The sequence below is a fragment of the Macaca nemestrina genome, chromosome 7 (genome assembly GCF_043159975.1).
Source record: "Macaca nemestrina isolate mMacNem1 chromosome 7, mMacNem.hap1, whole genome shotgun sequence".
NCBI lineage: Eukaryota > Metazoa > Chordata > Mammalia > Primates > Cercopithecidae > Macaca > Macaca nemestrina.
This window is the reverse complement of record NC_092131.1, coordinates 145,093,614-145,120,122: the sequence shown is the minus strand read 5'-3', so window position 1 is coordinate 145,120,122 and position 26,509 is coordinate 145,093,614. Positions and strand designations below refer to the sequence as shown.

Sequence of the window (26,509 nt, the reverse complement as noted above, 5' to 3'; positions counted from 1 at the left end):
AGTCCCTGGTGCCAGAAAGGTTGGAGACTGCTGCCTTGACTGACACATTAAATAGTTTTGGGCTTTGAGAGGTTCTTGAAAGATTTTGAACGGTGGCTGTTCAAAGCATTTTGGTTTTCCCTAAATGTGTGGAATTAGTTGAACAGCACGCCAGTGATAATGGTAATTAAGGTATCTTGATATAGATAAAAGTTTGATATAGATAAAGGTGGTTTTTTTGTTTGTTTGTTTCACTGACGAAGTCATAGGAATGGAATAAAAGAGTTGGAGAAGAGATATTTTAAAGGGGAGGTTGACTGGATTTATAATCTGGCATTTATCTTTGGTAGGTACCTAGAAGTAAAATTGCCAGGTCATGTAATAACTCTGTTTAAGATTTTGAGAAACTGCCAGACTGTTTTCCAAAGTAGCTGCACCATTTTACATTCCCACCAGTAGCATATGAGGGTTCTAATTTTCCAAATCCTTGGCAGCATTTGTTTTTATTTGTCTCTTTAATTGTAGACTGCCTAGTAGTTGTGAAATGGTTATCTCATTGTGGTTTTGATTTGCATTTCCTTAGTGGCTGCTAATGGTGTTGAACATCTATTTTATGTGCTTATTGGCTATTTGTTTATTTTCTTCGGAGAACTATTTTGATTATTTGCCCATTTTTAATTGAAAATTTAAAAAATTACTGAGTTGTTATATTTCTTTATAAAATATTCTAAATATAAATTCCTTATGTGATTCTGTAGATTGTTTTAGGTTTCTTTTCGTTTTCATGATGTCCTGTTTACCCTTTTAAAAAAATTATTGCTTGTGTTTTTGGTATCATCTCTCAGAGGGACTTTTAAGGAGAGCAGAGAAAAGAGAGAAGCAAATCCTATATTATTTTCCTCTGTGTAGAAGAAGTTTTTGAACATTTCCTTATAGTAAGTCAAAGGATTAGGACAGCTACACATAAATAGCGTGTTGAGATGATGTGGTTGTTTCAGTTAAGGGAAGAAGTCAGTTGTTTTTAACTGGACAGGGAGGTAAGTGATTTAAAGTGTAATCATTTTCTTATGTTGTTTGCTGTGAGGTGATAAAATCTGGTAAGAAAATTAAGGTAGTTTAAAAAATGACATCCTCTGCAGATTTAAAAAGTAGTATAAGTGGCCAGATGCGGTGGCTCATGCCTGTAATCCCAGCATTTTGGGAGGCTAAGGCAGGCAGATCACCTGAGGTCAGGAGTTCAAGACTAGCCTGGCCGACATGGTGAAACCCCATCTCTACTAAAAATACAAAAATTAGCTGGGCATGGTTCCTCACGCCTGTAATCCCAGCAACTCGGGAGGCTGAGGCAGAGGCAGGAGAATTGCTTGAACCCAGGAGGCAGAGGTTGCAGTGAACCGAGATCGTGCCATTGCACTCCAACCTGGGTGACGAGTGAAACTCCGTCTCCAAAAAAAAAAAAAGTAGTGTAAGTTCCCTAACTGTAGGATGAAGTAAGTGGACAGGAGAAGATCAAGAGCTCTAGTGAGAATAGAGGCTAAGCAGAAAAAAGAAGCCATTCTGGATTGTCCTCTTACGTTGTGTTGGGTCTTGGTAACAATTTTGACTGCTTTGGAAAATTGTTTGGTTTCTTATGAGCATATGTTCCATTTCTTTGATTCTCTGATGCTGTAAATAGTACCCTTGCTTTTTAATGGACAAATTAACTGGAAGGTAGTATCAATTTTAGTACTGATTTCCGTTTCCTTTTTTATACTTATGAATATGTAGTTGATCTGTCTCACACACATGTACTTACACATGTGGTTTAATTAGAAGTGGCAGAAAACCAGTATTCCTTTTTCAGGAAGGACTTTATTTCCAGTGCTAGTACATGTATGTATATTGAACCAAATCATAGGATATTATCATATTCAGCACTGTAAGATTCTTAATATTCATAAGAGTTTGAGTAAAAACAAAATTAAGTGAAAAAATTCCTGTTCTATTAAAAAGGGATTAATAGTTATTTATTTACAACATCTGGTTAGGAAGCTGGGGTAGGGCAAACTCTCAGTAATAGAAAAGTATGGGGTAGGTGTGGTGGCTCACACCTGGCACATTGGGAGGCTGAGGTAGGAGGATTACTTGAGGCCAGGAGTTTGAGACCAACCTGGGCAACGTAGTGAGGCCCCATCTCTATTAAAAAAAAAAAAAAAAATTGCTGGACATGAGGGTGCATGCCTGTGGTCCAAGCTACTCAGGGGGCTGAGACGGGGATTGCTTGAGCCCAGGAGTTAGAGGTTGCAGTGAGCCATGACCATACCACTTGCACTTCAGCTGGGTAACAGAGAGCCCATCTCAAAAAGAAAGAAGGTGGGGGTGGTGGAGACAAGGAAGAGAGAGAGGGAGGGAGGGAGAGAGGGAGGGAAAGAAAAGAAAAAATATCTGGGTACTATTTTGTGATATCACAGATTGAGTCTTCGACTTCAGGGTTCTAGAGGTGATTCAACCAGCCTGAAAATATGCTGTTCTTACCTTTGCATTCTTGCCAAAGCATGTCCTTCCTTTAATTAGGAGAGGAGAATAAAATGTAACTTGTAACGTGAAGAAAAAGAAAAGTGACAAAGAAGCCATAGAGTTTATGTAAAAATTTTTTGTAGGGAGCATTTTTGTTATATTTGGTAGGAAACTGCTACTTTGGGAACAGGGGAAAGGAAGATTAGGGAGATCTGCATTATTCTTTAGCTAGTCCTTGTTCCAAGTATATTGTAGACATAGGGGTAAACGTTAGAATTGTGATGAAGTGCAGTGGTTCCTTGGGTATATGCAAATATATGTACATTATTGGTACCGTAGTTAGCTGAGAGGACACTGGATAGGTGACTAGGCCTTTGATTTTTTTTCTTGTGTGAATGAGGAAAAAGGAAAAGGTACTCCAAATGCTATGATTTTTGTGATATGTGCCTAGCTCTTAATTGTCAAATGATACTTTCACCTTAACTCTGTAGGCTAGACTGCTTGGTGTATCTTCATTCCATACCATTAATTCACAAAACTTACAAAGTATTCTTCCACTTGTTGCCTTTTTGATTTTATTAATTTGTTTAAAGGTACATTGAAGGCTGTCTTCTACTGTATTAAGGTTGAGTGAACACATCCGTGTTCACTTTTCTGTGTAATTGATGCTATAATTGAGAGGTCGTTAATTAATGCCTGATGTCTAATAAATAGAGCTTGGGTTGTTTTTTGTTACATATTTGTTCATATTGAAACTCATCTCCTGGTTTACCCCATTTCTGAGGCTCTGTGAAATATTTCAACCTCAATCTTCGCATTTTGTTAGCCAGTTACTTCATTGTCATTTGTATACCCAGGTATTTAATTTGATTTCCCATTCAGGCTATTTATATTTTCTGATCATTAGTGGAATTCAATTCATACCTCTCCATCTACTTCAGCAAGTGTTTTCTGGTCATTGGTTTTGTTTCTCTGTCAGACCTTTCCTTACCTATGACCAAAAAAAATCCTTAATTTTATCATAACTTCAGGTTTTATTTTTATTGTTGCTTCGAATAGTCCACGTGGTAGAATCTTTTTTACCTGCTGCCCCCAAAATAAATGTTGTAATAAACTTTGTTTTGTGTCTGTCTGTGGGTTATGCTTACTTATTGAGTCAGTGGACCTTCTTGTTGCAGAATGGCTTTTCAGGAATCATGAGACCCATTTACTTATACAGTTATGGGTTTCTTCCAGACCTCCTAAAGGACAAGAGTTACTAGTAACATTCCTGCCCTCTGACACAGTAACTATCACTTAGGTGCCACAGCTCTTTGAGATTGTCAGAAGTCATGATTGCCTGTCATCCAGACCTAGTAATTTCTTTATATTAATATAACTGTATTACTCTTTGATCCAACATTCTAACTTCTGCTTCAAAAATTACTTCAGGTCTCTCTTGATTAAGTTTTCCAGTAAATACTGAACCAGAGTTCATGAGTATCTCTTTTATCTCACTTTCTTTCCTGAATAAGAACTTCTATTATTGGCTTTTTGAGTAACTTATAAATAATATTCAAACTCCTCTTCAGGATTTTTATTTCTTTCTTTTGAAAAAGTATCTTCTGTCTCTGAATACATGATTATATGGATCCTTTTTTATCTCCCCATTGTAGAGTACATTTTTAATGCAACAAAAGAGCAAAGAATTGTGAACCACTGATTTATTGTTCAATCTAGATTCCTGATTTTGTTTATAACATGGGCTGCATATTTGATTGTAGAGCCTATCTTGACATCACGATGGCTTTTTATCCTTTAATTATAGTTGGTAAAAAGTAAATTGATCTTATTCCATTTGTCTTCACCAGTGGATTCAGTATTGGAAGAAAGCTCTTTGGCAAGTGCATAACCTGACTGAAATGTCAGGGAACAGATGGAAAGGAGTTCCGTAAAAATTGGCTGAATAGTAGGAGTTTGACTTTCTGAAAAGTTTACTGCCTTTCCTTTCCTCCAGAAGTGATATGAGGAAGAGCTCAACCTTCAAACTAAGAGACAGCTGTTTTTAGGCTAGTATTCAGTAGGAGAAGATAAAAGCCGTTTCAAATGAGGTCTTTACCCTATGATTTCTTTATTTTTGAAGAGACATGAGCTCTCTTGATATTGAGAATATCTCATGATCAGATGTAAACACAAAAAACAGTTTAGAGCCAATGTAAGTAGTTCTTTTGAATTTTCCTAATTATACTACTGCCTTGATTAGGGAGAAAAATTACATTTAGGGTAATTAACGTATAATATGGATGTGAAGGCAACTGACTTTGTGATTATGTAGTTGGGTGTTGTGAATGTTATTACAGTCAAAATTTCTGCTTAAGTGCATATTGGCTATTTTTGTACAATTTAACATTTCCTCATAGTGTTCTGAAAACCACACTGAAAAAAATCCCTTTTAAATTACTGATATTTGTTGCCTGATTAACTTACGTGAATCTATGATGAGGCTCTTATGTATTAACTTTAACAAATTAAACTATTATGTTTATAATCACATGAAGAATTTGAGGCAGGACGTCCTACCTGACATCAGGTACTACTTCTACATTTGGTAAAACTAAAAATGCTTTGGAAGACAGATGCAGTACTTTGGAAGATAGAAAAGTACAATAAAGATTAAAAGAAAGATGGTCAATTTGGCAGTCAAACAAATTTAGCTCTGACTGCTGGGGTCTCTGTTTTCTAATTACTCAGCTTTGAGTACGTTAAAATTGGTGGATGTTAATCTTCACGATGAATCTTTTCTTTATACTATTGAACCAAATAGTTCTTTCTCTTATTTACTTTTTATGTTGTCTTCAGGTGGATAAATTAGGTGTTATGTCTATGTTTTTCCCTTTGTATTCACATAAGCATAATTTGCAAAAAAGCCTTTGCCACAGTGGGAATTCGTTGTGGTGATGAAAGCTAAAGTGTTCTTTCATGCTAATTTTATAATGTGTGTATACTGCAGAAGTTAGACAAAGAAACTAAGTTAAACAAAGATCTAGAGCCACTGCCAAACCTAAAAACAACAATGGCACAAAGAAGAGAACAGAATGCAGGTCCAAAGCCAACAAAATCCAAATGTAAATTTGCTAGTTTGCAGGCATCACATGTAAATGGGCTTATTTTGGCAACTCTTGGAGTTAAAAATACAAAAGACATCACTTATACAAAAGCAAAAATAATTGAGGTTTTTTTTTAATGGGAAAATGGTCTTTCAAAATTTATAGTAGCCAGTTAGTTTGTATGAAGAACGCTGCCTTTCACTTTTGTTAAAATCCATTTGTTTACTTAATCCCATTACTAATGTACTGTGGTTCTTCATTTTATGAAAGTCATTTTGGATGTCATAAGAAGAAGGCATGACCATTACATCGAAAGTTTACTGAACACGTTTTTTCTCTAAGCCTTGGATTGGGACCTGTAATTAGAATCCTTTCTTGGTATATTGGCAACATATTTTATATTAATATAATTGCCATTTTCAAGCTGTTGCCTGCATGCCCATTTAGTCAATTTAATTACAAAAGTATCTTTTACCTTATTTTATTTTTCAATTATTATTATTATTATTTTTTTGAGACGGAGTCTTGCCCTGTTGCCCAGGCTAGAGTACAGTGGCATGATTTCAGCTCACTGCAACCTCTTGTCTCATGTGGGAGGGAATAAAGTGAATCCTTAGCAAGTTTGGGTCTGGCTCATTTGTGGTTCATCAGATGGACATGGATGAAGGGAAACAAAAGTAGTAATGCTTCTTTGAAGATAAAGGATTGAAAACAGAGTGTTCTTACGGAAATAAAAAGATAATGGCTAAAGAAATGGGCATCACTTTTTGGTATATGCAAAAAAAAAACGTGATTTTCCTGCTGTAATGTATACAGACAAAGTCTTAATCTGTTGCCCAGGCTGAAGTTTGTGTCGTAGTCATCGCCTACTGTGACCTCAAACTCCCAGGCTGAATTGATCATCCTCTCTCTGCCTCCTGCGGAGCCAGTACTACAGGCATGCACCACCATACCTGGATTCCCAATCCAGGTCCCAATCCAAGGCTTAGGGAAAAAATGTGTTCAGTAAACTTTTGATGTATAATGGTCATGTCTTCTTCTTATGACATCCAAAATGACTTTCATAAATATGAAGAACCACAGTACATTAGTAATGGGATTAAGTAAACAAATTGATTTAAATAAGAGTGAAAGGCAGCATTCTTCATTCTCCACAAATTTTTTTTGTGGAGACAGGAATCTCACTATGTTGCCCAAGCTGGTTTCGAAGTCTTGGCTTCAAGTGACCCTCCCGCCTCTGCCTACCAAAGTGCTGGGATTACAGATGTGAGCCACTGTGCCCAGCCTTACATGTAAATATTTTTTCTTATAAATTCTTAGGTCTACTTTTTTGTTTTTTATTGTGGTTAAAAAAACATGAGATCTGTCTTCTTAATAAATTCTTAAGTGTGCAGTATGGTATTGTTAACTGTGTGCACATTGTTTTACAGCAGATCTTTAGTACTTTTTCATCTTGCATGACTGAAACTCTGTCCCCATTGAATAACAGTTCCCCACTCTACAGTAATGACCATTCTACCTTCTGCTTCTGAGTTTCATTACTTTAGATACTTCATATAAGTGGAATTATGCAGTATTTGTCCTTTTGTGACTGGCTTATTTTATTAACATGTCATCCTGCAGGTTCATTCGTGTTATCACGAGTAATAGAATTTTTTCTTTCAGGCTAAATAATATTTTATTGCATGTGTGTGCCACATTTTCTTTATTTTTCATCTAAAGACCCACTAAAACTACATTTTCTTTATTCACTAATCCATCAATAGACATTTAGGTTATTTCTACATTTTGGCTATTCATGTTGTAATAAACGGAATACAGATACCTTTTTGAGATCCTAATGTTAACTCTCTTAGATAAGTATCCAGAAGTGGAATTGCTGGATCATTATGATAGTTCTATTTTTAATTTTTTGAGGACCTGCCATACTGTTTTCCATAGCAACCGTATCATTTTATATTCCCCCCAGCAATGCTTTCAGTCTCTTCATGTCCTCACTATCACTTATGTTCTTATGTTTTGTGTGTGTGTGTGTTTTTATAATAGTCATTCTAATGGGTGTGAGGATATATATCTAATTGTGGTTTTGATTTGCATTTCCCTGATGATTAGATATGTTGAGCACATTTTTATATACCTATAAGAATATACAAAGAAGAAACCTGTATGTCTTCTTTGGAGAAATTGGGTATTCTTAATTGATTTAAAGTAATATTTAGATCAACAGAATGTTAGCAAAGTAAAAGATACTGAATTTCTAGAAGTCTTTCTGATTGTATTTGAATTCTGTGAAGTGTTAGGCTAGTAGTTTTGTATTTGTCCATTGATTGTTTTTGGTTTAAGTTATTTCTTCAAGAAAACTCATTTTTAACTTATAAACTTATTTCAGAAATTTTGGAAAATAGTAAAAGGAAGAAAAAAATTCAACTTTGCAAGTGAAATTATTTTTTTAGTTCCCTTCAGTTTTCCCCCTCATGCATTCTTTTTAAAGTTAACACTTTAAACTTTTTTCTTGTATCTTGCTTTTTTACCAAAAACTGTGATGGAAAGAAAGTTTTTATTTAAAAAAGCTTAACATATAAAAGAGAAAAAGTAGTACAATTTTTACATTCAGATTGGACACTTTCAAATTGGAAACAAGAAGAAACAGTTTTTGAATTAAATGGGAAAGTGAAAAAAAAAAAAGGATAAATAGTAGCTAATACTGTATTACTGAATTTATATACTCTTAGAAACATGAACAGAGTCAGAACACATAGTAAATTTATATGATAATATAAGCTCTACTGCTTGAGTTTTAAATTTTTCACTGTTTAAGAATTTACCAGCCGGGCATGGCAGCTCATACCTGTAGTCGCAGCACTTTGGGAGGCCGAGACAGGCGGATCACTTGAGGTCAGGAGTTTGAGATGAGACTAGCCAACATGATGAAACCTCATCTCTTAAAAAAAAATTTACCTGTGGATTCTTTAAGTGAAGTTACTTATATCATCATTTAATTACTAGTTTTTAAAATGAACTTTTTGTTCATTAGATAAATTTACAGGGCATATATTCTACTCGTTGAATGAATCATCACTCTCAGAGAGAGTTCCAGATTTGTGACTAATTTGCCTTACCATTTTTTTTTCTTTTCTAGCTATTCTAATTTTTTTTTTTCCAGCCTTGCTTTTATCCATTTTTCTGGTCAAAATTTTATGGATCTTTTCTTTGAAGTAGAGCCTTTCATGCTGACTTTAGTTATGTGATTTTTCAGGTAGTTTTTTTTTTTTTTTTTTAATAAGACTGTGTTTAGGATGACATCTGCTTAGTAATAATTCATTATTTTCAAATGTTCATGGATTTGTTATGTTTTCCATACAAATACATGTTTTGAGGTTAGTGGACTTAAAGTGGAATGGGCTATTTTGGGAGAAAACATCTGTTTTATTGAGTTTAACTTTCTTGATCATTTGTGATACTGATGAACCTACCATACAAAAAGCAATGAAGATAAACTGGTGGGGGAGTGAATGAGAAAGCATCCAGAATCATAGTAGATTTTCACTAAATGCTTATTGAGTAGAAAATGTTCAGCAGTGGAAAGCAGATATAATTAGATCATTGTAGAAAACAGTAACATATTTTCTGTCATGTGTTAATCTTTTAAAACAACTCAGTGAAACAGTGCAGGGAGACCATTTTGTGATGGTAAGTGATTATAGACACTTAGAAATGACCACGTGTAAAATGTGTTCCAGACATATTATATGCTGAACCACTTAAGTAGGCAAAACCTATGTTATCTCCTTTTCACAAAAGGAAACTGGGGCAAAAAAGGGTGTGGCATTCAAGACAAACAACTTGAACTATGTCTAGATTAATACCTCAAATTCTTTCTTCCCCCATAAGATGAATACTGTTTCTTTTTCATTTTCTAGGTTTTTATTCTCATCAAGGTAGGAAAAGAGTTGATTTGTGGTAAAAATGAGTATCTTTGCAGCCTGATTGCCTTTAAAGAGCAGTGGGATCAGGATTGTGTCAGTGTTACGCTCTGTGGTAATATCTTATGTATCACTTGCTATAATAAGTCGTTCATGTTGAGGTTTTTTTTTTTTTATTTGTGTTTTTGTTTTTGTGTTTTGAGATAGGATCTCCCTCTGTAACCCAGGCTGTAGTGCAATGGCATAATCATGGCTCACTGCAGCTTCTACCTCCTGGGCTCAAGCGATCCTCCCACCTCAACCTCCCAAGCATGTAGGACTACAGGCACATGCCATCATGCCTGGATAATTTTTGTATTTTTTGTAGAGACAGGGTTTCGCTATGTTTCCCAGTCTGGTCTCAAACTCCTGGACCCAGGCGATGTGTCCTCCTTGCCCTCCCAAAGTGCTGGGATTACAGACCTGAGCCACTGTGCCTAGCCATGTGGAGAAGTTTTATGTACAGAGGCTGTTTGCTCCAGCAGGCTGTCAATACTCCAGTCAGAGAGGAACTGATACTGGAAGAGGCAGTACCACAAATGGGAAATCCAACTCAGACCCAGCAACTTCATAAAGCAGCAGATGCCTGCCTTCCATGATTTTCTTCACTGAAAAAATTGTCAAATGAGTTCTCTAACAATAGGAGTGAAAAGCCTTTCCTTACAGTTTCAGATCGTTTACATTTATTGAGCATTTAACTGTATGACAGACACTGTATTTAAATGCCTTACCAACGTCATCTCATTTAATTCTCAGCCTCACTCTGAGTTACATACTGTTATCAACCCACATTTAACAGAGGAAGAAGCAGACTTAGATAGGGTCATCACATAGCTAGCAAATATCAAAACTTGGCATCATACCTGGGTCTAGCTAATTCTAAAGCATGTTTTCTTGAGTTTGTCACCTTACATAGTTATTACAGAGTTCACTATATTCTGCTTTCTTGGCTGACTTGAAGAGAAACTCAGAAACTAGTTTGAGAAATTGGTTATGGAAGGACATCAATTAGATTCGTTTTTTCTGACTTTTTTTTTTTTTTTTTGAGATGGAGTCTCGCTCTGTCACCCAGGCTGGAGTGCAGTGGCACGATCTCAGCTCACTGCAACCTCCGCCTCCCAGGTTCAAGCCATTTTCCTGGCTCAACTTTCCGAGTAGCTGGAACTACAGGCTAACACCACCACATCCAGTTAATTTTTGTATGTTTTTTTCATTTTTATTTTTATTTTTTAGCAGAGATGGGTTTCACCATGTTGGCCAGGCTGTTCTCGAACTCCTGATCTCAAGTGATCCACCTGCCTTGGCCTCCCCAAGTACTGGGATTACAGGCGTGAGCCACCATGCCTGGCTGACATTCTTAAATTAACTATTGGAATGCATATATTAAATGTTCTTAATCTCTCAAGTTTCCTTCACACTATCGATAAATATCTTCCTTTAACTAAAGGCACACCAAGGGAGAAACAGTATTTCCCTTCTTGCCTCCTGAGGCAGCTCTGAACAATATATAAACTTCTCATATTTTACCCATTTTTTCCCCAATCTTGTTAATGTTGTAACTGAGGAAATTAAGCTCAGTCTGGTTTCTTGCTCATAGGCAGAGATGAAACTAAACTATGCCTTTCATCTTTACAAGTTCTTTGGTTTGAAAATTTTAAAGTGGGGATCATGGCTAATTCAGCTAAAGGACACAGCAAATTTAGAATAAATTTGTACTTAAGGAAATATTGTCACCTATAAGTATTTTGCCAGCATTTTGCCATTGACATTGCTTTTTCTAAAGGGTTTTACATACTTGATAGGTATTCTGTATAATACTTAGAACATTTAAAATGATGCTTGGTAGTACAAACAAGTTACTTTATCATAGATGTTTATAGAATAAATGGTGAGATTTTAGCCCTTCACTTGTATTTTAAGGTTACCAAAGGGAAGTGTGTTCTATAAATAGTTCTGTTAAGTTACTGTCTTCTGTTGCTATCTTGATTACCATCTTACTTTCAGAAAGACTGAACAAGATAAGTGATTTTGTATACCTAAAACTACTCAACAATAATAATTTGAGTAGTTTAATAAGGATTCTTAATATAAGAAATTGTATTGGGGTTAGATGAGCAAAAATTGGTTGACTTATGGAGATCTCTGCCTTGAACAGTAACTATCTTGCAATATTACAAAAATGTCAGAAAAGAATTCTTGATTTTTCACCTTTCTCTATTTGGATTGTGAGAGAAAATAAATATTTCTGGAAATTTTATAAAGAAAATATTAGCCTCAACTGAAAAAACCTTTTTCCCTCTTGAATATCAAGTGTAAATATACAATATCTCAAAACATATCCCCGTTGTTGTGTGTCACTTAATAGCGATATGTTTTGAGAAATGCCTTGTTAGGTGATTTCATTCTATTGCTAACGTCATAAAGGGTACAGTGCCTACATAAACTTAGATGGTATAACTTACTACACTCCTATGTTGTATAGTGTAGCCTTTTGTTCTTAGACTACAAACTTGTACCATATGACTGTACTGAATACAGTGGGCAGTTGTAACACAATGATGATTATTTGTGTATCTAAACATAGAAAAGGTACAATAAAAATATAGTATTACTTACTCCTCCAGCTGCTGGAAGTGTTGGTGAATGACTCAACCACAGTTGCTCTTCAAGAGTTACCCTCTGCTAAAGAGAGCCATCTTGACCATGGTCACATCCACTTTCTGGAGGCCGCCTGTGTCCACTTTCTGGGGGCCGTGGGATGGAGGGAGAGGTATAAAGGTCTTGGCCCACTTGCAGCAATTTGGGACAGTTCTCAAATGTCATCCCAGCTCCAGAATTTCCCATGTGATCAGCTGAGGCATTTGTTGCTGTGTAGTTCAATTCAGCTTCTCCCTTTACCCCTTTGCCCCACGTTCAACTCATAGGTTGAACATGAGAGCGTTTTTCAGTGAATCTATTTTGCAGATACTTCCATCTGCTTCCCAGGAGCCTACCCAGCAGCACTCCAGAAAGATCTCTCATGTCTCCTTCCAGTCAACCCTTACCCACTCCAAACAACCATTGTTTTGATTTCTGTCACCATAGATTAGTTTCGTTACTTCTGGAATTGCACATTAATGGAATGAGATACTGTGTCCTCTTCTGTGTCTGGCTGCTTTTGCTCACAAGATTTATCCACCTTGTTGTGTGTATTAGCAGTTTGTTCTTTCTGTTGGTGAATGGTAGTATTTCATTGTATCAATAATAGACATTAGGGCTCTTTCAAGTTTTTGGCTATTACAAATAAGTCTGCTATAAACACTTTTGTGTAATTCTGTTTGTGGATATATATATTTTTTCATTTACCATGAACTGGAATTTCTAGGTCAGAGTTTAGAATTATTTTAATACTCTGAAAAATTGCCAGTTTTCCAGACTGATTTTACCATGACAGTTCTAGTTGCTCTGCATTCTCTCTAATTCTTTGTGCTAATTGATATATTTAGTTTTGTAACATTACTATTTGTTTTCTTTTGTGCCATTAATTATTTTGTGTCTTTGTTTTGCCCTTTTTGACTTATTAATCAAATTTTTTAAATTCAGTTTTAATTCCTCAATGTGGCTTTTTAGCTGGACCTCCTTCGGTTATTTTTAGGGGTTCCTCTAGGAATTACAGTATAATCACAGTTTACTCAGAGCTTTTAGTTTACTATGTCAATGTAAAATTAAGGATCTTGAAAAGTATTATTCTGTATACCTCTTCTTATTCTTTGTCATAAAAATGTTACAAGATTTTCAAAACAACTTTATAGTTTCTGCTTTGAACAATCACGTGCATTTTAAACAAAATAGAGGAGAAATCATCTTTATCGTACTCACATATTTGCCATCTGTATGCTTTCTTTTTTCTTGTAGTTGTGAATTTTATCTGGTATTATTTTCCTTCAGCCTAAAAACTCTACTTAGCATGTCTTGTAGTTTGGGTTTCTAGTCAGTGATTTCTGAGGTGACATTCCTTTTCCCTCTTCATGCTTAAAGGGTGTCATTCCTTTATTGTTTCTGATAAGTCTTCGTATCATTTTCCCCTTATGTAATTTATCTTCTCTCTGGTGAATTGAAGATTTCTTTCTTTGCAGTTGCACTTTAGCATTTTGACTATTGGTGCATTGGTGAGGTTTGCTTTGTAGTTCTCTCCAACTTAGAGACTGCTGAGTTCCTTGGATCTACAAGTTGTTTTCACTGATTTGGGGAAATTTTTGCCAGTTTTTTTGTCTTACATACTTTTGATACTCTCATTACATGCATTTAGACCATTTAATGTTATCTGACAGGTAGCTGAAACTATTAATTTTTTCAGTATTTTTTGTGCTTTAATATTGAATAATTTTATATTGATGTGTGTTCAGTTTTACTTACCATTTCTTCTGCTGCTCCAGTTCATTGTTAAGCTTATCCAATGAAATTTTCATTTCAGATATTATACTTGTCAATGCTAGAATTTTATTTTTTTAAAAGATTTTCTCTCTTAAGAGCCTCCATTTGTTCATTCATTTTGACTATCTTTTTCTTAACGTGTTCGAATATTTATAATAACTGCTTTAAAATCCCTTTATTATTCCAACATCTTTGTCATTTTGGGATATGATGACTAATGGTCACATTTTTATTTCACCACACATCTAGTAATTTTTAATTTCATATTGGAAAATATAAATGATACATTGTAGGAGTTTTGGCTTTTGTTAATTTTTGCAGTTTTGTTTTTGCTCTGGTAAGTAGTTACATTATTGGTTAATTATCTTGAGGCATGGTGTTTTGCTTTGTTAAGGCAGGTCTGTAGAAAGCCCAGATTATTTACCAAGCCTTTCTAATTAGTCTCTGCTGTGGTAGCCAGCATCTGAAATCTGTGATCAGTTATTTGTGTTCCAGCTGTTGCTTTTAGTTGGGATTCTTGTATTCTTCCTCACGTTTATGTTGAGAGGTCATAAAGATTGAAGGGGAAATTAAATGTAAATTTTTGGACCTTTCTCAGCTGTGGCTTTCTGCTCCCTTGTGTTTCCCTCCATAATTTCCAGTCACATTGGCATTCTCAAATTCTGTTTTCTGGATTCTGCCTTTTCTTCCTCCTCTTCTTTTTTTTTTTTTTTAAAGTAGAGACGAGGTCTTTCTATGTTGCCCAGGCTGGTCTCGAACTCCTAGACTTGAAGTGATCCTCCTGCCTCTGCTTCCCAAAGTGTTGGGATTACAGGCATGAGCCACCACGCCCAGCCTGTTTTCTGACTTCTTAAGCAAAGAAGACACTGGCTTTCTGCTTGTCTAGCCACCACATGCCGTATTGACTGGGGAGTGCCTTCATTTAACCATATAGATTTGGATCTTACCCAGAGAGTCTGGTTTTTTCTTTGCTTTATAGTTTCAGGTCTTATGTTCAAGTCTTTAATCCATTTTCAGTTGAATTTTTCGTATGATGTGAGATCAGCATCCAATTTCATTCTTTTGCATGTGGACGTCCAGTTTTCCCATTGCCATTTTTAGAGACTATCCTTTCCCTATTATGTATTCGTGGCATCCTTGTCAAAGTGCAGTTGACCATACATGCATGGATTTCTGAGTTCTCTATTACGTTCCATTGGTCTGTGATTCTGTTTTTAATGACATGACTTTATGTCTGGACCATACTGTTTTAATTACTAGAGCTTTGTAATAATATTTTGAAATCAGGAAGGTTTAGACATTATGAGAGTTCAGAATTTAGAAATCTACATGGCAATAATTTTTGCTTACATATGTACACTCATACATATAACAAATTTGTATGAATTTTTTAGTCCATTTCATGAGAACAGTGTGCTGTATCAGGGCTTTCAGCTGAGTGCATTCTTGGTGTGATTACCTTTGTTCTGTGCCTTGGTCATCACTTGTATCTTTTATGAAGGCTGCCTTGCAATGTCATGCCCTTCACCAGGGAGACTGGGAGAGTGAACGTAAGTGGATAAGAAGCTATAGCTAGGCGAGGTGTGTGGCAGTCCCAGCACTTTGGGAGACTGAGGCAGGTGAATCACCTGAAATCAGGAGTTCAAGACAGCATGGCGAACATGATGAAACCCCTTCTATACTAAAAATATATAAATTACCTGGGCCTAGTGGTGGGTGCCTGTAATCCCAGCTACTTGGGAGGCTGAGGCAAGAGATTCACTTGAACCTGGGAGGCAGAGGTTGCAGTGAGCCGAGATCATGCCATTGCACTCCAGCCTGGGTGACAGAGTGAGATTCCATCTCAAAAAAAACGAAAAACAAAAAACAAAAAAACTATGGCTGCTACTAGAAAACTTGTCCTTACATTAAGAAGCAGTGTGATGTTGTTTGTAAAAAACTTCTTTAGTGAGCTTTTCTGTGTATTCAGCATTGAAGGTGATACAGAGTAAGACCTGAATGTGGCCTTTGCTGTTAATTTGAGACATGTTAGATAGTGCTCATGTAAACAGTATAACTTCATCCATTAATGGACATTTAGGTTGTTTCCACATTTTGGCTATTGTGAATAATGCTGCAGTTGACATGGGAATACAGATATCTCTTTTAGATGCTGATTGTAATTGTTTTGGATAATCAGTAGTGGGATTGCTGGGTCATTATGATAGTTCTGTTTTTTAATTTTTAAAGGAACCTCATACCATTTTTTTAATAGCAGCTATACCATTTTATATTCTCACCAGCAATGTACAAGGGCTGTAGTTTCTCTGTATCCTCATCAACACTTGTTTTCTTGTGTATGTGTGTTTTTAATAATTGCCATTCTAACAGGTGTGAGATTATATCTTACCGTGATTTTGATTTATATTTTCTTGATATTTATGATGCCAAGCAGCTTTTGATATACCTGTTAGCCATTTGTATGCCTTCTTTGGAGAAATGTCTATTCACATGTGTTGTCTATTTTTAAACTGGCTTATTTGGATTTTTCTGCTGTTGAATTGTAGGGATTTCTTATATATGTTGGACGTTAACCCCTTATCAGAGTTATGGTTTGCAAATATTTTCTCCCATTCTGTAGATTGCCTTTTCACTCTGTTGTTTCCTTTGTTATGCAGAAGCTTTTTAGTTTAATGTAGTCCCACTTGTCTGTTTTTGCTTTTTTGGTTGTTTTTATTTTGTCACATCCAAGACATTCACAAGACCAATGTGGTGAAGGTGAGGTGGTTAACAGGATCAGGCACCGCAGAACAGAGGTAAATATAACCTGTAGCCCATCGCCTTTTTTTTTTTTGTAAACAAAGTTTATTTGAACACAGCAACTCCCATGTGTTTGCATAACGCCTGTGGCTGCTTTTTTGCTAGAGTTGTGGAGTTGAGTAGTTGGTATGGAAGGGATCGGCCCCCAGTTGCGTAAAGTATTTATCATCTGGCCCTTTATTGCAAAAGTTTGCTGACCTATGCTATAGAGATCAAAGAAATGAAGAATAAGAGTAAGAGTTATATTTTATGACTAGGATGGCTTTGATGACCTGAAAGAGTTCAGTTTTATCCTGTAAACAAATGTTTGCTGAGAGCCTGCTGTGTGCCTGGCATTTGGTTTTGCTGGTATGATCCAGAAGATGATAGATAGCAAGAGATTAATTAATGAGTGAGTAAATGGTAAGGAGTGAAGGTGATTAATATAAATTTTTCTTTCTGAGTATGGAAAGAATTGGGTGGTAGTTTGGTACTATGAGGGAAATTTTTAAATATAGGGAAAATATGAAAGGAAAATTTTTAGAGTTCCTCTGAGAGAGGCAGAGTGTGTTGTCATTATAGGAATTAATGGTCTAAGACTTGAACCAGGGAGTGCATGGGCCTCATTACAGGAAATGAATAGAATTGTTTGTGGAATTAAGTTAATAATAGTAATTGCTCACACAGCTGTTTTTACATAGCAAATTGTGTTAGGTAATCAGCAAAAAGCCACTAAAATGTGCTTGATAGTTATGCAGAAACTGCTTTGTTGGTACTGACTTATGATCCTAATGAGTACCATAAAAACAAAAAACAAAAAGCCTTTGCACTTTCACGTTGGTTTGTGTTGTATATTTTTTGTTTAATGGGTAAGTGCACTTGTAGTGTTTTCATCTTCCTTTTCTAACCACCAAACCCAATTTTAATTGTCTTGTTCAAGAAGGGCAGCAACATGAACCTTATGAGCTCACAGAGCAATGAGGTGTGTTCCCACTGAGAAAAGGAGTATCTACTTCATCACTTCCCTGTCTTCTTTCCCAGACAGAAGTGGAACGTTTTATTGTATGGTTGGATTTAGGTCTACTAATTTGTTTGTTTTCTGTGTGTTCAAACTGTATTTTGTTTTACTGTATCTCCATTCTTTTGGGGTGGGATTTTCTTAGAACTCCTTTTATTAGCTGGCTTTTTTGCAATGCCTCTGCTTTCCCCCCCACCCCCCCCCCCCCCCCGCCCCGGTAGCTTCAATAGGGATGTTAACATACATCATTAACTTCTCAAAGGCTATGTAGAGTTAATATTGTGCCACTTCACGTAAAAGCAGAACTCTTTTGACTTTATACGTCTGTTTACTGCCTTCCTTTATAGTATAGTTATCATATGTATTACATCTAAATTCATTGTAACTCTTAGGAGAGAAAATCATTTTTTCTCTCCTAAGGTCTATGTGTTCTAAAACATTAAAGGAAAAATTAGTCTTTTTATTTATTATATATGATACTATTCCCTAGGATGCAGGTTTTCCTCTGATAACGTTATCCTTCAACCTAGGCCAGGTGCGGTGGATCACGCCTGTAATCCCAGCACTTTGGGAGGTCGAAGCAGGCGAATCAGGCCGAGGTCAGGAGTTCAAGACCAGCCTGGTGAACATGGTGAAACCCTGTCTTTACTGAAAACACAAAAATGAGCTGGGTGCAGTGGTGCACACCTATAATCCCAGCTACTTGGGAGACTGAGGCAGGAGAATCGCTTGAACCTGGGAGGCGGAGGTTGCAGTAGGCTTAGATCACAGCATTGCACTCTGGCCTGGGCAACGAGCAAAACTCTGTCTCAGAAAAAAAAAAAAAATTATCCTTCAGCCTGAAGAACTTCTTTTAATATTTCTTATACCAGAGTTATGCTGGTAATGAGTTCTTAATTTTCTGTTATTTGAACAGGTCTTTATTTCAACTCCATTCTTGAAGGATATTTTTGCTGAGTATAGAATTCTGGTTAATAATCATTCTCCCACATCCCACAGCCCCAAGCGTTTTTTTTTTTTTTTTTTTTTGAGACGGAGTCTCGCTCTGTAGCCCAGGCTGGAGTGCAGTGGCCGGATCTCAGCTCACTGCAAGCTCCGCCTCCCGGGTTCACGCCATTCTCCGGCCTCAGCCTCCCGAGTAGCTGGGACTACAGGCGCCCGCCACCTCGCCCGGCTAGTTTTTTGTATTTTTTAGTAGAGACGGGGTTTCACCGTGTTATCCAGGATGGTCTCGATCTCCTGACCTCGTGATCCACCCGTCTCGGCCTCCCAAAGTGCTGGGATTACAGGCTTGAGCCACCGCGCCCAGCCCCAAGCGTTTTAAAGATATTTTTTTCACATCTGCCAGCATTCATAGTTTCTGAAGACAAGTTCTTAGTTATTTGAAATGTTGTTACTTTCAATTTAGTATGTCACTTTATGGCCATTTTCAAACTTTTCTCTTTATTTTTGGGTTGTCAGCAGCTTGGCTATGTTGTGTCTGTGTATGGTTTTCTTATTTATACTCTGTGGGGTTCACTGTATACAGTCTTTAATCAGTAAATTTGTGTCTCACTGCATTTGTGAATTTTTTGGCCTTATTTCTTCAATCACTTTTTTCTACCATATTTTCTTTATTCTCTCATTATACTTATGTTAGTCTTTTAAATATCTTTCCTTAGGTCTGTGAGGCGCTGTTCATTTTCTTTTAATCCTTTTTCTCTTTTTATTAATTGGATAATTTCTGATGATCTGTCATCAGGTTCACTTACTATTACTCTGTTGTCTCTGTTCACTCTTAAAACCATCCAGGAAATTTCTTTCTAAATTTCAGATATTTAATTTTAGGGGTGTGTGTGTGTGTGTGTGTGTTTTGAGACAGAGTTTCTCTCTTGTTGCCCAGGCTAGAGTGCAGTGGTTCAATCTCAGCTCACTGTAACCTCTGCCTCCCAGGTTCAAGCGATTTTCCTGCCTCAGCCTCCCGAGTAGCTGGGATTACAGGCGCCCGCCGCCATTCCCAGCTACTTTTTTGTATTTTTAGTAGAGATGGGGTATCAGCATGTTGGTCAGTCTGGTCTCGAACTCCTGACCTCGGGTGATCCACCTGCCTCAGCCTCGCATAGTGCTGGGATTACAGGCTTGAGCACTGCACCCAGCCAATTTTAGTTATTTTTAGTTAATTTATTTATTTATGAGAGAGAATCTCGTTCTGTCACCAAAGCTGGAGTGCAGTGATGCAATCTCAGTTCACTGCGCCCACTGCCTCCTGGGCTCCAATCAATCCTCCAGTGTCAGCCTCCCGCGTAGCTGGGAATACTGGAGCACACTGCCGTGCCTGGCTAATTTTAATTTTTTGTAGAGAGTTTCGCCATGTTGCTCAGGCTGGTCTCAAACTTCTGGACTCAAGCAGTCCACCTGCCTTGGCCTCCCAAAGTGCTGGGATTACAGGAATGAGACACCACACCTGGCTTAATTTTAGTTTTTTTAAATGTTTTTTCTTCGTGATATTTTCACTTTTTTTTTTTTTTCATTAAAAGCATGTATGTTTTACTTCAATGAGCATAGTTACAGCATCTGCCTTAATGTCCTTGTCTGAAAATTTTACTTTGGGTCATCTTGCTGTTAGCCTCTGTTGATTATCTTTTCCCTTGAGATTGAGTTACATATTACTGTCAAAGAATTTTGGATATTATGTATGTTATTTGTGGAAAAATTGGCTTATTTCATGTTCTTCCAAAGAGTTTTGATGTATTTGTTTTAGTGAGCCATTTGCTTTTGGTTAGACTCATAGCAAAAATTATCTCTTGCCTGAAGTTGGTAGATGCTCAAATCTCAATTCGGTTCTTTTAGTCTCAGCTACAAACTGCCTTATGCCTGCCCTGTGAATGGTGTTCCAGTACTCAGCCAAATATTTGGGCAGAGATAAATAAAAAATTTGGGACCTCTCTTTTCTGGCTTTCTCCCTTTTCGGATTCTATCCTCACTTTCTGGTGACTGTGGTCGTCCTGTCTCTGTCCTCTTTTCCTTCAGGCCAAAAAGACAGTGGGGTTTCTGTTGGAATTTTAGTTACTATAGGTTATGGCTGCTTGCCTGCAGGACAAAGGTTTCAGAATGGAAAACTCACCTGTGCTGGTCCCTGAACGCTGATGAAAAGAGAAACTCACCCATTCTGGTCTCTTCTTCCAAGTTTATATTTTCATCCAAAATCAGCCTGTTTTTGTTCACTCCCCAGAGCCTTTATGTAGTTGATAGCAAGCTAGCTAGATATTTTCTTTCCACCAGCCCTAGGATTTACAGTAACTATTGTAAGACAAAGAATAGTAGGAGATGAGTTCAGAGAGGTAGGAGGCAGAACCTGTAAAACATTGTAGACCATTGCGTTTATTAATAATTCTGAATGAGTTGGGAAGCCATTGGTAGGTTTTGAGCACAAGATGGACATGATTTGGTTTGTTTTTAAAAGGTTGCTTTAGTAGGAGAGGCAAGAAGAAGAAAAAACATTTAGGAAACTATTATAGTAATGCAGGTCAGAGATGATTTGATTGTGTTAAAAATCGCATAAGGGTTTTGTTTTTTGTTTTTCATTTTTTAAAACTGTTTGTAGTGCTTCTATGGAAGAAAACACTGGCATTGGTCTTCAGGTACAGGGCTTTGGTATTTAGATTGGGAGAATACTTGCTTCTCTGGTATGTAGGGAGGACCCTTCCTTCTTTCTAGAAACTTGACAGCTAGTTTAGGGGAGTTTTAAAGGTATCTCAAGAGGCTTTGTCAGGGTTGGAATGTCTGTTCAGACAGAACAAATCTTTTAAGATACAGTGACCACCAGATCACTCTATAGTTCCCATTAGACAATTCCCAAGTCGACCCCTGGGAACGTATTACTTTCAATTCCTGGCCATCAGGCAGTGTCTTTTTCTTAAAGAGACAGACTTGGCATTTCCTTTTGGCCCTGTACTCTTACTTCTTTGATTAAATCGGTCACTGGATTTTCCTTTTGTATCTTTACATGGCATTTGTATCAGGGTGATATGGCTAGTAACAATAATATAGCAAAATCTGTGTTTGAAAGTCATTTTCAAAATTAGCCATTTTTTTAATGAAATTAGCCATGTGTTCATTACCTTATTGTACTGTACTGTGGCATTAAAGACTTTAATGGAACATCTGTACTTGTAAATCTTTGGTCTCAACAATGCCAAACAAAAATTCTGATTGGATTATTAAGGATGACCAGAAAGGGCGATTCCTTCTAATCTTTCTACCGGACTTACTTTCTTACATATGTGTTTTTTGGTTTTTAGACTGTTTTATTTGACAATTCACTGCACAGAACCTAAATTTTTTACAGGTAAAAAAAATCTCTATAATGTTTTATACTTTAGATGAGGTAGCATGTTTTAACTTCTATTAAATTCCCTTGCAATTTTAATATTTTCCTAGCTTTTCCTTTTTTATTAATGTGTAGCAAAATAACAAAGCACTTGTCATTATATTCTAATTGATCCTATTTCACAATGTATTTCTGGGAAAATGCATTTGTAGATTTATTTCATGAGCATCTAAAATGTGAAAAATACAATAAAAAATCTTGGTGTTGATTTTTTAGGTATATATTAATTTACAATTGATTGCAGCCTTTGAGTCTTATCTAAAGGAATATCCTTACTCTACAAATAGAATTGAATAAAGACACTATTAAAGACAGACACATTCATAGCTTTGGTTATGTGATATAGCTATCTCCAGTCAGAATTCTTTCATCAAATCATTTGCTGGATCCCCCTACAGCAGATGGCAATCCTGCAAAGTATATTATGTTTCCCTTATTTATGACAGTGCTGAGATTTGATATTTTTAGAGTACATTTTACTTTCTTGAATAAAAATTTGATTTCAGTGCTACTAAAGGCACAGTGCACATGTGCATCAGAGGGTGGGGGGAGAAAAAGAGAGAAATGTGTATGTGATTTTCCCTGTGCCCTTGCTCCCAACTATATGTGTGTCTCTTTCCCACAGGGAAGGCTCTCATTTATGATACCCTACCAGTATGGCCAGATTGAATTGCTTTTCTTACTGCTTTTGCCGCAGGGATATCCTGACCATTTCTCTCATTCTTGTATGCTGTCTCCCTGTTTCATCCTTTCATTCTTTCTTGGCTCCTCAGACTCACCACTACTAACTGAAAATATTTTCCCATTTCCTGTCTTATTTCTCACTTTACCCTAGTCTTAGTTCAGGGTGTCGGAGTCTTAGTGATAGGTCTGGTAGTGGCAAGTGGGAAGAGAAGGAACTGGTGTTCATGTCAGCAGCTTTGCTCCTGATTCCTCCCTTTTACTTTCAGGCTGCTTTACTTACTAAAACTCCACAGTGTTAATAATAATTTGTTCACAGGGCCTATATGTGGTGGGGGGTGGGGGAGAGGATGGAGGGAAACACCATAGGTGCTTCGGGCATAGAAAAGCATCTCCTCCCACCAAAAAAAAAAAATCCAGTTTCCAGTTTTTGGTAGTAGATCAAAACCTAGAGATGCCTGTAGGACTGTGGTGGCTTGATGAAAGGGAAGAAATAGGAGAGAAGCTGTGGGATAGTTTTTTATTGACACTAGAAAGAAAATACTCTTGGTCAAATACTAAGATGGGAGTAGAGCATAAGAAGGTAGTCTAAATCTGTGTTCTTCCTAGAAAGAGGAGTAATGGCAAATGTTGGACTTGGCCAAGAAGTTTACCTGTTCCTCTAAGAGTCTTATTCTCTGAAATCTTAAAAACTTGAATTTCACCTTTTTATTCCTTCCTTAAGGTCTCAGCCTTTTAGGGAACTGCCTGTATATATAGTAATTTATGATTGCTCTTAGTTACTTTTCTTGTTAAATGTTTTCACAAAAGAAGGTGGCAGATTGCTTTTGTTAAGTTCACAAACTATTGTTTTTAGATATGAGGTCTAGAATTTAATGTTCCTTACTGGAAAATACCAAGTTAAAACAGCATGCTTTTAAAAATGGAGCACATAGAATCAGAATATATTGCATTTTGCTTAATTGGTTCCATTCAGAAAAGCAGGTACTAAGAGATTATTTACATAAAAGATTAACAAGGAAAAGGATAATTGAAGTCATTCTATTATTGATCACCCCTTTTAATCATGTTGAATAGAAATGGAAAAAACTTATTAGAAAGTCAAATAAGACTCAAAAGTGTTTCTATCATTAATTATTGCTGAACTTTCTCTTACATCTACCATTTTAGTATATGAGTCAAGGAACTCACTTCTCTGAAATTGTTGAATTGGCATGCATATACTAGAAATGGGAATGATGAAAATAATCTGGGAATGATAATTCAGAAATACCTTAAAAGGAAAAATGTTACCCCTCATCACTGTATTGCAACTGTGGTGTATTTTCTTGTCAATAAGTATTTTTTTCAGATTTTGGTCAATTTGTATAATATCTGTGTGGTTTATCTTCTGTGTGTAATTTCCTTTTTCTGCTTACCTTGGTCTTATGGCTGAAGCTTTGGAAAGTTTATTATTCCTGTCATATTTCTGTGTTTGTACAGCCATTGTCTTTAGCAGAAAGGAGTCATTGATGCTAAAAGATGACTCTTGCCTTTGTCAGTACCAGCCACGACCTTTTACTAAGAGTCTGGATATGTTAACAATAAAACTACAGAGCTTGAGTTTAAAACCTAGCCAGATTCTTGTTATTCTATAGCATTCTTTGAGCCCCTTGTCATGTCCAATATCAGTGGTATATACTACTCTTTAGCTGGTGATTCCATCACCTAATTAATTACCATTTTATTTCATTAATCTTTGCTTTTTCTTTGTTTTATAGAAGTCACTTGATGAAAATTGAATATATAGTTTCACATAATTTTGTGTGTGTCTTAAATTTTGCTTGAGATGTTCTCTGTAACTGGCCCCCATTTTTCCTCCCTCTCTATATTTTTACAAATGTATTTAAAATACATGCAAAACTGGGCATGGTGGTTCACACCTGTGATCCCAGCACTTTAGGAGGCCAAGGCAGGAGGATTGCTGGAGGCCACGAGTTCAAGACCAACCTAGGCAACATAGTGTAAGACTCTGTCTCTACAGAATAAAAAATAATAATAATAATTAGCTGAGCATTGTGGCATGTTCCTATAGTCCTAGCACTAGGGAAGCTGAGGCGGGAGGATCACTTGAGCCCAGGATTTTGTGGTTGCAGTGAGCTATCATCATGCCACTGCAATGCAGCCTGGATGACAGAACAAGAACCCTGCCTCTAAATGAGATAAAAATTAAAATACACATAAGCCTCATATTTATTAATCATTTGATATAAGAAAATATAAAGTCATAAAAAGACTAAGTTATGGTTTGATTATTTTCATTAGGACAACATTCATCAAAATCACTTTCCATTATATGTTCAATAAAAGTGATTTTTTAAAATACAACTTTTCATAAAATTTTTTGCAGTTCCATTTATTAGTGGATTTTGTAGGTTTATGGTCGCCTTTTTCTTGGATTGACTCTTAGAGGAATACTTGCTGCTATTCTCCAGTGTTGGTTGCAAAGAAAATGCTTGGAAGATAGCTCAGTGGTATCTAATGATACTGGAGAGATGGTAACAGTGTTTTTTTTTGTTGTTGTTTTTGTTTTTGTTTTTTGAGATGGAATCTTGCTCTGTTGCCCAGGCTGGAGTGCAGTGGTGCAATCTCGGCTCACTGCAACCTCCGCCTCCCAGGTTCAAGCGATTCTCCTGCCTCAGCCTCTCAAGTAGCTGGGACTATAGTCGCCCGCCACCACGCCTGGCTAATTTTTTGTATTTTTAGTAGAGACGAAGTTTCACCGCGTTAGCCAGGATGGTCTCGATCTCCTGACCTCATGATCCGCCCGCCTCAGCTTCCCAAAGTGTTGGGATTACAGGCGGAAGCCACTGCTCCCAGCCAGTAACAGTGTTTTTTACACCACATTCCCCAAACTCATAGAATATCTCTCAAATTTGGAACTTTAATACGAGCTCCACAGGAATGAACAAAACACTGTTCACATAATCTCTGTGTTTTCAAAGCCTCTGGTTCACTTGAAATTGTGCCTGCAATGTTGTCTATACTAGATACTCATCTTTTGTATTAACTCTTTTAAAAAAGTTATTAAAATATGCATTAATCATTTGATACAAGAAGTACAGATTCATAAAAATAATAGGGTCCTAATAACTAAGTTAGTAATTAGTACATTCTACTTTGGAAGCTGACCCATCTCCCTTCCCTGCTTTTTGTTACCCATCCTTTCAATTTGGTAATTCTGTCACTATAAAAGAGCCATGGTAATCATTGCAAATTAGTGGAGAATGTGTGGCATTTAATTTATTACATACCACATTCTCACCTAAATTACAGGGAAATTACAGAGGGACTTCCAGGAATATCTTGAAAGAAAGATAATTTCTAAACTTAGCAGAATGTTATCGTTGTAATATCCAGGCTGTTCTCATGAAAGAATGAAAGAAAGAAGTCAACTATTTCTGTGTTGATGAATTTCATCATAGAATGAAACTCAGAAGAGGTTAGAGAAGTGTACTCTGCTAGCAGTCGAAGATGAAAAAGACTGGAGTCTTCAAAACAGAAGAGGTAGAAATGACTGAATTGAGAGATATCCAAGTCTTCCAGCTTTTTCTGGGGACTGATTGGGAGGTGAAAATAATGGAACCCAAGTATCCGAAGATGCATTAAGGGTGCACAATGAATTGTTTTGTTGGTTATGGCAACTCATTATTTCTCACTGTGAATTTTCTTTTGCCACCTTCATAAG

At 36.6% G+C, this 26,509-nt stretch overlaps 1 protein-coding gene across 5 annotated transcripts in view; it reads left to right on the top strand.

Annotated features, from left to right (window-relative positions):
* Nucleotides 1–26,509, top strand: part of LOC105489751 (transcription factor 12) — a 366,026-nt gene that overhangs the window by 118,575 nt on the left and 220,942 nt on the right. The gene's annotated exons all lie outside the window — the stretch shown is intronic.